Genomic DNA, 12,789 nt, shown 5'->3' with positions numbered 1-12,789 from the left:
AACGAACAGACATCGTAGATGAGATGGGCAACAATATGTAAACGACAAAAATGCAACACAGTACCATGCCTAAGAAGGGATCAACACAGGTCATGTACGGTTTTCAGGGGAATCGTATACCATTCTTCCCATTACTTGTGGAAATTGCAAATAACGAGAATGAACGTGGAGAGCGATCACACACCCTTCTCACCAAAGTAGACCTCAAAGGCTCAACAATATTGATATCTGGTGACAGTGGTGGCCAGGGGCAATACGACGATTCATCCTCGTGCTCAGAAAACCACTACTGGAAGATGCGAGCTGTGTGAACAGGGGCCCAGTCGTCTTGGAATACAGAATCGCCATTGGCGAACAAACGTTGTACCATGGGATGGACCTGATTAACCTAGATGGTCACACAACCCTTGACAGTAACTTTGTTCTGCGGAGTAACCAGGGGACTCATGGAATACCACGATATGGTTGCTCAAATCATCGAATGTTTCGCTCTTGGGAAGTTGGAAACAGCGTGAAAAGAAAATCCGACCAAATGACATTCAAAAAAGATTCAAATGGCTCTGAGAACTATGGGACTTGACTGCTGAGGTCATCAGTCCCCTAGAACGTAGAACTACTTAAACCTGGACCAGATGGTATCCAGTCGCAAACACTGAAAAAACTATCACCGCAGATCACCCCGTTCCTAACAACATTACTGAACGATGCCTTACTGCTGGGCAAGGTACCTACAGTATGGAAAACCTGCAAAGCAGTCATTATTAAGAAATCAGAGGACAGGGATCCTTCAGATCCAAAGACTTACAGGCCAATATGACTAATAAATACCCTAGCAAAGATTCAGGAGAACCTACTGTGTAAGCGCCTGCAAACACACAGAGCTCTCAGAGGTATGAGCCAACACCAATTCGGCTTCAGATCAATAGATGATACCATCAACCAGGCCCTACACATAGTTAGTACTATAAAACAGAAATACGCAATGGCAATAATGATTGACATTGCCGGAGCATTCGATAATCTCTGGTGGCCCGTACTGTTTCAGAGATTAAGATATCTGGAGGTACCGCAGTCATTGTACACCAGTTTCCTAGACTACTGTAAAGACCGAGTAGTCGAATGGCAGATGGACAGCCGGAAAATAATTTAAAGAATTACCAAAGGTTATCCTTAAGGGTCGATCTGCGGCCCCATCTTCTGGGACATAACAATCGAACCCCTCCTTCAACTTCTGGATGGGGATGACAGGTCAGACGGAATTCTCGCCTACGCAGATGACCTATTAGTTGTAGTCACTGCAAACAACAGAGCCCAGTTAGAAGAGAAAGCCAGTGGAATACTACAGACAATTACAAAAAAAAAAAAAAAATGGTTCAAATGGCTCTGACCACTATGGGACTTAACTTCTGAGGTCATCAGTCCCCTAGAACTTAGAACTACTTAAACCTAACTAACCTGCGGACATCACACACATCCATGCCCGAGGCAGGATTTGAACCTGCGACCGTAGCGGTCGCGCGGTTCCAGACTGTAGCGCCTCGAACCGCTCGGCCACCCCGGCCGGCAAATGACATTCATCTATTGGTCCACGGTCCAGGTTTCATGGCTTGGGCACCACGTTTTCCTGTTAGGGGCGTATGGATCACTGATGGGTGGTTTTGTAATTCCAACTCGCCCTGCAATTCCCTGCTTACGGGGCTCCTTTCGTGTTGTTTCGTTACTGATAGGGCCCGCCAGTGCGACATTCAGTTCTGCAGTGACTTTGGCAGCTATCGTTCTCTTATTTTTCGTCACAGTCCTCTTCAATAGCCGTCTGTGTCCGTCACGGCAGCTGTGTGGACAGCGCACCGGCTTGTCATGCGTGAGTGGGCCCGGGTTCGATTCCTGACTGGGTAGGAGATTTTCTCCGCCAAGGGACTGGGTTTTTGTGTCGTGGTCATCATAATCATTTCATCCTCATCGACGCGCAAGTCGCCGAAGTGGCGTCACTTCAAAAGCCTTGCACCAGGCGATCAGGTTTACCCACCGGGAGGCCTTCGCCATATGACATTTCATTTCACCGTCCGTCACGATCACTCAGTAAACAGTTTCGTCCGCCTTGTTGCTTAGCGGATGATGTTTTTCTGCTTTCCTCGTATGCGGTATAAATCTTCTATATGGTGCCTGTTGAGACAACATACACTTCGGCTTGTTTGGTTACGGAAGCACCCAACATACGAGCACCAACAATTCCTCCGACATAACGCACTCACAAATACACAGGACACTGTTCTGACCATGACTGACACTTGCAACGTTGAGGACATTGCACAGATGCCTTTCGTGGTCAAATACAGCAGCGCAACCTGCAAGCTTGAGTGGCATCTGCGTTTATGTTCGAGGATGCATTTCTCACTCTGTTTCCATTTTTTGTCCAGCACTGTGTTGTAGCTGATATAAGGTCCCTCAAGGAATTCTGCTAATAACCTCTATCTACACTACTGGCCATTGAAATTGCTACACCACGAAGATGACGTGATACAGATGCGAAATTTAGCCGACGGGAAGAAGGTGCTGTGATATACAAAGGATTAGCTTTTCATTCACACAAGGTTGGCGCCGGTGGCGACACCTACAACGTGCTGACACGAGGAAAGTTTCCAGTCGATTTCTCATACACAAACAGCAGTTGACCGGCGTTGCCTGGTGAAACGTTGTTGTGATGCCTCGTGTAAGGAGGAGAAATGCGTACCATCACGTTTCCGACTTCGATAAAGGTCGGATTGTAGCCTATCGCGATTGCGGATTATCGTATCGCGACATTGCTACTCGCGTTGGTCGAGATCGAATGACTGTTAGCAGAATATGGAATCGGTGGGTTCAGGAGGGTAATACGGAACGCCGTGCCGGATCCCAACGGCCTCGTATCACTAGCAGTCGAGATGACAGGCATCTTATCCGCATGGCTGTAACGGATCGTGCAGCCACGTCTCGATCCCTGAGTCAACAGATGGGGACGTTTGTAAGGCAACAACCATCTGCACGAACATTTCGACGACGTTTGCAGCAGCAGGGAATATCAGATCGGAGACTGTGGCTGCGGTTACCCTTGACGCTGCATCACAGACAGGAGCACCTGCTATGGTGTACTCAACGACGAGCCTGGGTGCACGAATGGCAAAACGTCATTTTTTCGAATGAATACAGGTTCTCTTTACAGCGTCATGATGGTCGCATCCGTGTTTGGCGACTTCGCGGTGAACGCACATTGGAAGCGTGTATTCGTCATCGCCATACTGGGGTATCACCCGGCGTGATGGTATGAGGTGCCTGGTTACACGTCTCGGTCACCTCTTGTCTGCATTGACGGCACTTTGAACAGTGGAAGTTACATTTCAGATGTGTTACGGCCCGTGGCTCTACCCTTCATTCGATCCCTGCGAATCCCTACATTTCAGCAGGATAATGCACGACCTAATGTTGCAGGTCCTGTACGGGCCTTTCTGGATACATAAAATGTTCGACTGCTGCCCTGGCCAGCACATTCTCCAGATATCTCACCAACTGAGAATGTCTGGTCAATGGTGGCCGAGCAACTTGCTCGTCACAATACGCCAGTCACTACTCTTAATGAACTGTGGTATCGTGTTGAAGCTGCATGGGCAGCTATACTTGTACACGCCATCCAAGCTATGTTTGACTCAATGTCCAAGCGTATCAAGGCCGTTATAACGGCCAGAGGTGATTGTTCTGGGTACTGATTTCTCAGGATCTAGGCACCCAAATTGCGTGAAAATGTAATCACATGTCAGTTCTAGTATAATACACTTCTGGAAATGGAAAAAAGAACACATTGATACCGGTGTGTCAGACCCACCATACTTGCTCCGGACACTGCGAGAGGGCTGTACAAGCAATGATCACACGCACGGCACAGCGGACACACCACGAACCGCGGTGTTGGCCGTCGAATGGCGCTAGCTGCGCAGCATTTGTGCACCGCCGCCATCAGTGTCAGCCAGTTTGCCGTGGCATACGGAGCTCCATCGCAGTCTTTAACACTGGTAGCATGCCGCGACAGCGTGGACGTGAACCGTATGTGCAGTTGACGGACTTTGAGCGAGGGCGTATAGTGGGCATGCGGGAGGCCGGGTGGACGTACCGCCGAATTGCTCAACACGTGGGGCGTGAGGTCTCCACAGTACATCGATGTTGTCGCCAGTGGTCGGCGGAAGGTGCACGTGCCCGTCGACCTGGGACCGGACCGCAGCGACGTACGGATGCACGCCAAGACAGTAGGATCCTACGCAGTGCCGTAGGGGACCACACCGCCACTTCCCAGCAAATTAGGGACACTGTTGCTCCTGGGGTATCGGCGAGGACCATTCGCAACCGTCTCCATGAAGCTGGGCTACGGTCCCGCACACCGTTAGGCCGTCTTCCGCTCACGCCCCAACATCGTGCAGCCCGCCTCCAATGGTGTCGCGACAGGCGTGAATGGAGGGACGAATGGAGACGTGTCGTCTTCAGCGATGAGAGTCGCTTCTGCCTTGGTGCCAATGATGGTCGTATGCGTGTTTGGCGCCGTGCAGGTGAGCGCCACAATCAGGACTGCATACGACCGAGGCACACAGGGACAACACCCGGCATCATGGTGTGGGGAGCGATCTCCTACACTGGCCGTACACCACTGGTGATCGTCTAGGGGACACTGAATAGTGCACGGTACATCCAAACCGTCAACGAACCCATCGTTCTACCATTCCTAGACCGGCAAGGGAACTTGCTGTTCCAACAGGACAATGCACGTCCGCATGTATCCCGTGCCACCCAACGTGCTCTAGAAGGTGTAAGTCAACTACCCTGGCCAGCAAGATTTCCGGATCTGTCCCCCATTGAGCATGTTTGGGACTGGATGAAGCGTCGTCTCACGCAGTCTGCACGTCCAGCACGAACGCTGGTCCAACTGAGGCGCCAGGTGGAAATGGCATGGCAAGCCATTCCACAGGACTACATCCAGCATCTCTACGATCGTCTCCATGGGAGAATAGCAGCCTGCATTGCTGCGAAAGGTGGATATACACTGTACTAGTGCCGACATTGTGCATGCTCTGTTGCCTGTGTCTATGTGCCTGTGGTCCTGTCAGTGTGATCATGTGATGTATCTGACCCCAGGAATGTGTCAATAAAGTTTCCCCTTCCTGGGACAATGAATTCACGGTGTTCTTATTTCAATTTCCAGGAGTGTATATATGTCCAATGAAAACCCGTTTATCATCTGCATTTCTTCTTGGTGTAGCAATTTTAATGGCCAGTAGTTTAGTTTGAAGAAGGCATCACTGCTTTTGGTTTCTATAGACTCATTGCGTACACCGTCCAAACAAGGGTCCGCTTTCCATAGTAATGTAGACCTTTGGACGCTGAAGAACGTAGGCCATTTGTTTCTTCTCCTAAAGTTGCACGTACCAGACGTGTTTTACCAGTGCTATCTTCCCAATGTACCGCAGCTCGCAAGCACTCTTGATGTGACACACAGCCGGCCGCGGTGGTCTCGCGGTTCTAGGCGCTTAGCCCGGAACCGCGGGACTGCTACGGTCGCAGGTTCGAATCCTGCCTCGGGCATGGATGTGTGTGATTTCCTTAGGTTAGTTAGGTTTAAGTAGTTCTAAGTTCTAGGGGACTGATGACCACAGATGTTAAGTCCCATAATGCTCAGAGCCATTTTGTGACACACAGGAGCACGAGCTGTCTACTGAAATACTTCAGCGAGTCAGTTCGGTGCTTTTTGTCCAGTTAAAAGGCAAATTCTGTGCTACTTAACCGTGAACCAGCTTTTAGCATGACTGCAGTCTTCTGTTCGTCCCGGCACTACTAGGGAGAGGGTAATGAGCCCATCGTCCCGGTTTCCTTTCATCACTGGAAAAGATCCCCAGTATTGATTTGATAGCAGGCTGAGTGGACCTGGGGCCGTCATGGAGAAACTGGAACGAGGGAAATTCCCCGCTCCTACCCGAGATTTAACGCGGAACCGGCAGGACTGGATTCCAGCACTCTATCCACTAGGCCCCCACAGCCACCTTATGTCCGACAACGGGCTCAAAATCGTCTCGGCGAGATTCTTCGGAACTTGGCATTCTAATTAGTCCTTCGATGGATCCTGAGACGGTTCTGTTGTGCACTCCTGACCACAAACGTTTGGTACATCCACTGCTAGAAGACTGCCAGAATGACGTAACAGCGACTACGATGAGGAAGATCAGTTTTCTACAGAAGAGCTTGAGTAGGCCACAGAAAGTGTGAAACAATTGTGTACTTTTGTTCCAACACATTTGCGAGTACAACGTAGTGTATACCAGCGCCGGCTGACAATTTTAACTGTTTCATTTTCGAAACAGATGTATTTTCTTAATAGAGTGGCGTTTTAGTCTACTGTACATATTTGTATATATTTTTATTTTAAACATTCACAGTTATTTTTGCGACTTCACAAACTAATACAATAAAATTGAATAAATTTTTATTGTTAGAGAGTATATGACGGAACATTAATTAATGAAACGTTGTTATCTATTTCTGTTGTATAGTATATAATGAAAGGATTATTTTGTGGAAATGAAAATTAATTTAAGTTAAGAGCAGAGTTTTCCATTAACAAACGCCACAGACAAATTTGCCTCGTTCAAAGTATGAGCAATCTTCAAGCCACCATGTGTATAATTTGCAGCACTCTAGCCACTTTCCTGGTGGACTGTCGCCTTAGACTTCGTTACATGCAAGACTCTGCACTACACTATCTTTGAAAGTCTTTTCTTTTTTTTTTTTTTAGTTAAACGTAATTGCTCCACATTGTGTGCTTCCTTATCAGCTAACATCTATCTCATAGATGAACTTATCAAAACACTTGCACTTTGTGTACTGTGACGTTTCTGTTTTTTCGTACATGATTCCTTTAGGCAATACTTTAAAGTCAAAGCTACTTCGGCAGTATTTTAGCTCCATAGAAACACCATTTATTGAATGTCGATGTCTACCTAATATTCATCAGGATATTCATTAGGAGTTTCTGTGGACTGACTTTAGGCGCTGTATCCTGAAAAGCAGCATTTTGTTCTTCGGTTTGGCCCATTAAAACATCACTATCTGTGTTTTTTGTCGCAGCAATATAATGTTCGTTAAAACCGAGGGAACAATAAAGCTCGATCCCATTTTTTTTTTAAATCGATCAACTACATTACCGTCTGAAATTGCTTTGAAATAATTAGTGCTCGATAGATGACGAAGTCATCGACTTGCCCCCATAGCTTTGGTAAAATAAAAGTTTTTTTTCTAGGAGTAACAGAACTAAGAGACGTGTAAATGATGACACTGATACATGTACTGTGTAAAGTAGTCATGTGTGGCAAAGAATAACAAAATACACTGACGGAAAGAAAAATCTCAGCACCAAGAAATAAGAAACGTAGAGTAATGAAGTTTCGGGAATACATTTCTCTAGGTAACATATTTAAGCGGTTAACGTTGCAGGATCATAGGCTGACGTAAAAGCGAGAAAAGCCATTACAAATGAGAAATGCTGATACATTGATAACAGCTGTAACGGCCAGAATGTTGAGTGCAAGTATGCAAATGTGCATGCATTGTGTCATACGAGTGCCGGATATCATTTTGTGAAATGGAGTTCCATGCTTGCTGCACTTCGGCGGTCCCATACGTGCTGGGTGGGAGACAGATATGGTGATCGAGCAGGCCAAGGCAACGTTGCGACGGTCTGTAGAGCATGTTGGGTTACAACAGCAGTAGGCGGGCGTACGTTATCCTGTTGGAAAACACCCCCTGGAATGCTGATCATGAACGGCAGCAAGACAAATCAGCTGAACTAACCTACAAATTTGCAGCCAGATTGCGTGGGATAGCCACTAGAGTGCTCCTGCTGTCATATGAAATCGCACTCTAGGTGTAGGTCCAGTACGTCTAGGCTGCAGACAGGTAGGTTGCAGGTGCTCGTCTGGCCTTCTAACCAACACACGGACATTATTGGCACCGAGGCGGAGCCAGCTTTCAACACAACAGACCTCCACCTCGCCCTCCAATGAGCTCTCGCTTGACACCACTTCAATCGCAAGTGGCGATAGCTTGGTGTCAGTGGAAAGCACGCTATAAGGCGTCTGTCTCGGAGCTGTCCTTGTAGTAACCGATTTGTAACAGTTCGTTGTGTCACTGTCGTGGCAACTGTTGCTCAGATTGCTGCTGCAGGTACAATACGATGCGCCAGAGCCATACGCCGAACACGATGGTCTTCCCTCTGAGTAGTGCCACGTGGCTTTCTGGAGCCCGAGCTTCTTGCGGCCGTACATTTCCGTGACTAGCCGCTGCCAGCAGTCATGTACAGTGGCTACATTCCTACCAAGTCTTTCTGCAATATCGCAGGAGGAACATTTAGCGTCTCGTAGCCCTATTAATTGACGTCGTTCAAACTCAGTGAGGCGTTGATAATGGCATCTTTGTCGTCTTAAAGGCATTCTTGAGTAACATCAAGCCACCATATCCAATTTTAAAGGTAACTCAATCTCAGGACCGTTGAAGCACATACTTAAAGCAAGCCTGGTCTGCATCCTCATAGCAGCTCTACTAGCGACACTCCCATGTGACTGACGCGGCATTTGAAAAGACGTCATCTTTCAGATGTAGGAATATTCTTGCCAACTTTCGTTTATCTTGCTCATCTCTTCTTGGTGTTCGGATTTTATTTTCCGGCAATGTAACTAACCTATTTTTCCACATAACTTACGCTGAAGTCAAGCAACATACATGACAACTGCCTAACACATACTGAACATGTGGCTGTGGCTTCGCCGTGAGAATTTTTAGTGTCTGCGTGTGCAGCGTTAATTGTATCCATAGGATGGTGCTGCCTAGAAGAATGAACTCAAAATAAGTGATTAAAAAAAAAGATCTGGCTGAGTTATTTTCCTATCTTCATTTACTCGAGTGTCGCTCGAATTTCGCTACCGTAACTGTCAGGATGTTTTGGGCTATAAACGGTGGGACTCCTTTATCATTTTTTCATCACATTTTATATTCAATGAGGGTGGAGTTTTTGCGACCATATCGACGGAATCACCATAAGATTTTCTTTGGATCCAGGAAGTGGAGACCTTTTGTACAGAGTGCTTTTAAGCTATATCTATTGAAACTGCCCAGCTGAAACTTTAACAACTCATACATAGGTACAGATCAACGTGGAACAACAACTACACGGCACGTAGCAGCACTAGCTATGGAGGGCTCACATTTACACGGGTTATGACGCCACGAGAGCCATATTTGGTTCATGTATACATTGTAGTGTGGGACGCGTGAGCCATAATTGGCTCACATAACAGAGTTGTGTTTAGAGGCCTCGTGAGCCTAATAGAGCTCACAGGTAATCCGTTTCAACTTTGGGTTTAAAAGTGGTGGCTCCACTGAACACACCCGTGTTCGCAGCACTCAATATTTTTGCAGTTGGTAGCCATGATGATTCCTAACTTCAGCCTACGGTTAAATGGTACAGAAAGATCGTTTTTGAAATCCTTTTTGGAACATTTGTTGTAAATGCCTAGGTGCTGTACAACTTGGCAAACAAAGGATCCAAGTCTTGCATGCAAATAATTCCTTTCAAGGAGCACTTGACTCTACTGCTATTAAATGCCAAAGATCGGCAACCACAAGCACGACTTTAACCATTCCACGGAGATAACAGCCATCGCCTTGTGACAGAGGGACCAAAGGAGAGCAGTCGAAGATGTTTGGGCTGTTCTAAGCGCCTTCGAAGAACAAAAGAAAGAAAGGATGCTGCTAAGAAAGTGAAGAGGGTGTGTACTAAATGCAATAAATGTGACAGTTTTATGTGCAACGAGTGTTTTAGTGACATTCACAATGTTCTGTTGAAGTAGAATCTTCTAAGGTCTTTATTCGTAAATATTATTATCAGATCAAGCAAAAAAATTGTAAATAATATTATATGTAGCTAATGTAATCAAATAAATTAAATGTTTGAATCATTTCTTGAAAAACGAATTTTAATCTCTCGCTGTTTTAAATCATGTGAGCCACATGTGGCTCATGTGGCCACAGATTATAATAGTGTTAAAATGTTGTTGTTGGGCCACGAGAGCCATATAAGGCTCACACCTGTTATCAGTCCAGATCAGTCGTAAACTGACATTTTATCAAGTAACGTAATTCTACATGTTCAAAAGAAGACATTTGATGCAAAAAATCAATTTGGCTTCAGAAGTAATATTCGTGATTTCGATGTGGCATAGCAACACATGGTCTAAATTTCATCATGGCAATCAATGTGTTAATCTGACGTTCCAAAAGGATATTATCACTGGCTTTCGCGACAAGGGTGGAAGCATTGCCGAAACGGCTAAGTCTGTAAACTGTTCGCGTGCCGCTGTGGTTAAAGTATACCGTGCATGGAAAATTGGCGCTATCCAAAACTGGCGCCGAGGCAACTGTGGTGCACCGCCGGCCATAGATGACAGGGGTGAACGACAGCTGCGGAAACGTGTACGGGCGAATAGGCGTGCAACTGTTCAGCAACTGACCGACCACATGAACCAAGGGGCTACCAACAGTGTCTCCTCAACGACTGTTCAATGAACATTTCTGCGTACGGGCCTCCGGGGCAGACACCTGGTTCATGCACCCATATTGACTGCTGTTCATTGGCGACAAAGGCTGCAATTTGCACACCAGTTCCACAACTGGACTTCCACTGAGTAGCGACAGGTGATCTGTTCCGATGAATAACTTTTTATGCTCCATCAGACAGATGGCAAACACATTGCAGCAATTATTGGAAGGGTCCAGACCAGAAGCGGAGGCATCAAGGTCTGGGGATTGTTTTTATGTCATTCCCTGCGTGATCTCGTCATTCTGGAAGGCACAGTGGATCAACACAAGTGCGCATCTATCCTTGGGGACCATGTCCACCCTTACATGCAATGTGTTTTTCCACGGCACAATGGCATCCACCAACAGGACAATGCAATGTGTCACACAAAAATGGTTCTGGGCACTATGGGACATAACATCTGAGGTCATCAGTCTCCTAGAACTTAGAACCTAACTAACCTGAGGACATCACACACATCCACGCCCAAGGCAGGATTCGAACCTGCGACCGTAGCGGTCGAGCGGTTCCAGACTGAAGCGCCTAGAACCGCTCGGCCACACAGGTCGGCATGTGTCACACACCTCTCAGTGTATGTACATGGTTGAAGAGCACCAGGATGAGTTTACTGTACTCCCCTCGCCACCAAATTCCCCAAATTAAATTCAATGGAGAATCTTTGGGACCACCTTGACCGTGCTGTCCACGTCATGTATCCTCAACCGAGAAACATAGCGCAGATGGTCACGGCACTGGACTCGACATGGCTCCACATACCTGTCGGTACTGGCGAGAACCTCACTAACTTATCCTGTACGTCTCTCAGCGTTCCACGCTGCAAAAAGGTGGTTATTCAGACTTTTGACAGGTGGTCACGTTAAAGTGACTGGAGAGTGTAGTCCAGGTGAAGAAGGTACGGAAGGAGCACATTGCTATACAAGGTGATTGGTATTTGGGACAGCATTTTGAAAAAACGCAAATGAGAGCTTCGAAGGAGAGTCAAATGAAAATCTTAAAAGTGTACTTCAAAATCGACATTTCACGCCATTGTTATGTATGTTGGCAGTATTGTTACCAGTGATGTAAGGAATGCCATACGGCCGGCAGCGTACTACAGACAAGCGAAACGCGACCATAGTACCAGCTCAAAATGGCTTCCCCTCTTGTGACATGCACCAAGGGAGAACAAAGGTATCTGAGCAATGAAGGTACAAAAGCTATTCAAATCCATCGGTGAATTATTACCCAATATGGTGATGTATGTCTATTGCTACAGTAAGCGTCTGAGTGGAGTAGAAAGTTAGGAAATGGTGTGAGTTCTGCGTCAGACGCTCAGCACCCATGTCAGGCACACCGCGTTGCGACACCAGTGTAGCCAGCCGCAGTGGCCGAGTGGTTCTAGGCGCTTCAGTCTGGAACCACGCGACCGCTACGGTCGCAGGTTCGAAGCCTTCCTCGGGCATGGATATGTATGATGTCCTTATCTGCGTTAGTTAGGTTTAAGTAGTTCTAAGTTCTAGGGGACTGATGACCTCAGATGTTAAGCCCCATATTGCTCAGAGCCATTTGAACCATTTTTATGACACCAGTCTGCTGCAACAGTTTAACCCATGGTGACGGAAATTTGCCGCGTGACGGCGGATGAAATAAGCCGCAAATCTGAACACCAGTCATGTCTCAGCACATCACATCATTCATGAAGTGCTTAAGTTTCGCCAAATGTCTGCAAACTGGATGCCACGGTAGCTGAGTCCAGAACGAAAAGAGCGACGCGTTGAGTCTGTGAAGAACTTTTGCGGCGCTTTGAATCAGAAAGTGATGGCTTCATGGCGAAAATCGTTATGGAATACGAAACTGGGTACACTACCGCCAACCCGAAACAAATAGAGCAAGCAAGGAACGGCGCCATTCCTCATCACCAAACTCCAAGCAGTTCCGAACGCAGCCATCTGCAGGGAAGATTTTGCTCATTCTCCTTTGGGATGAACGAGACGTTGTCCTGGAACACTACATGGCTAAGGAAAACACCATCACCAATGTGTCATATACCAGTTTGTTAAAAAAAATCGGCTTTGGCCGACAATAAGATGAAAGCGACGTGGACTTCTTACTAAAGGTGCCATTTTGCAACATGACAATGCTCGGCC

The sequence above is a fragment of the Schistocerca nitens genome, chromosome 3, assembly GCF_023898315.1.
Source record: "Schistocerca nitens isolate TAMUIC-IGC-003100 chromosome 3, iqSchNite1.1, whole genome shotgun sequence".
NCBI lineage: Eukaryota > Metazoa > Arthropoda > Insecta > Orthoptera > Acrididae > Schistocerca > Schistocerca nitens.
This window is presented reverse-complemented; position numbering follows the sequence as displayed.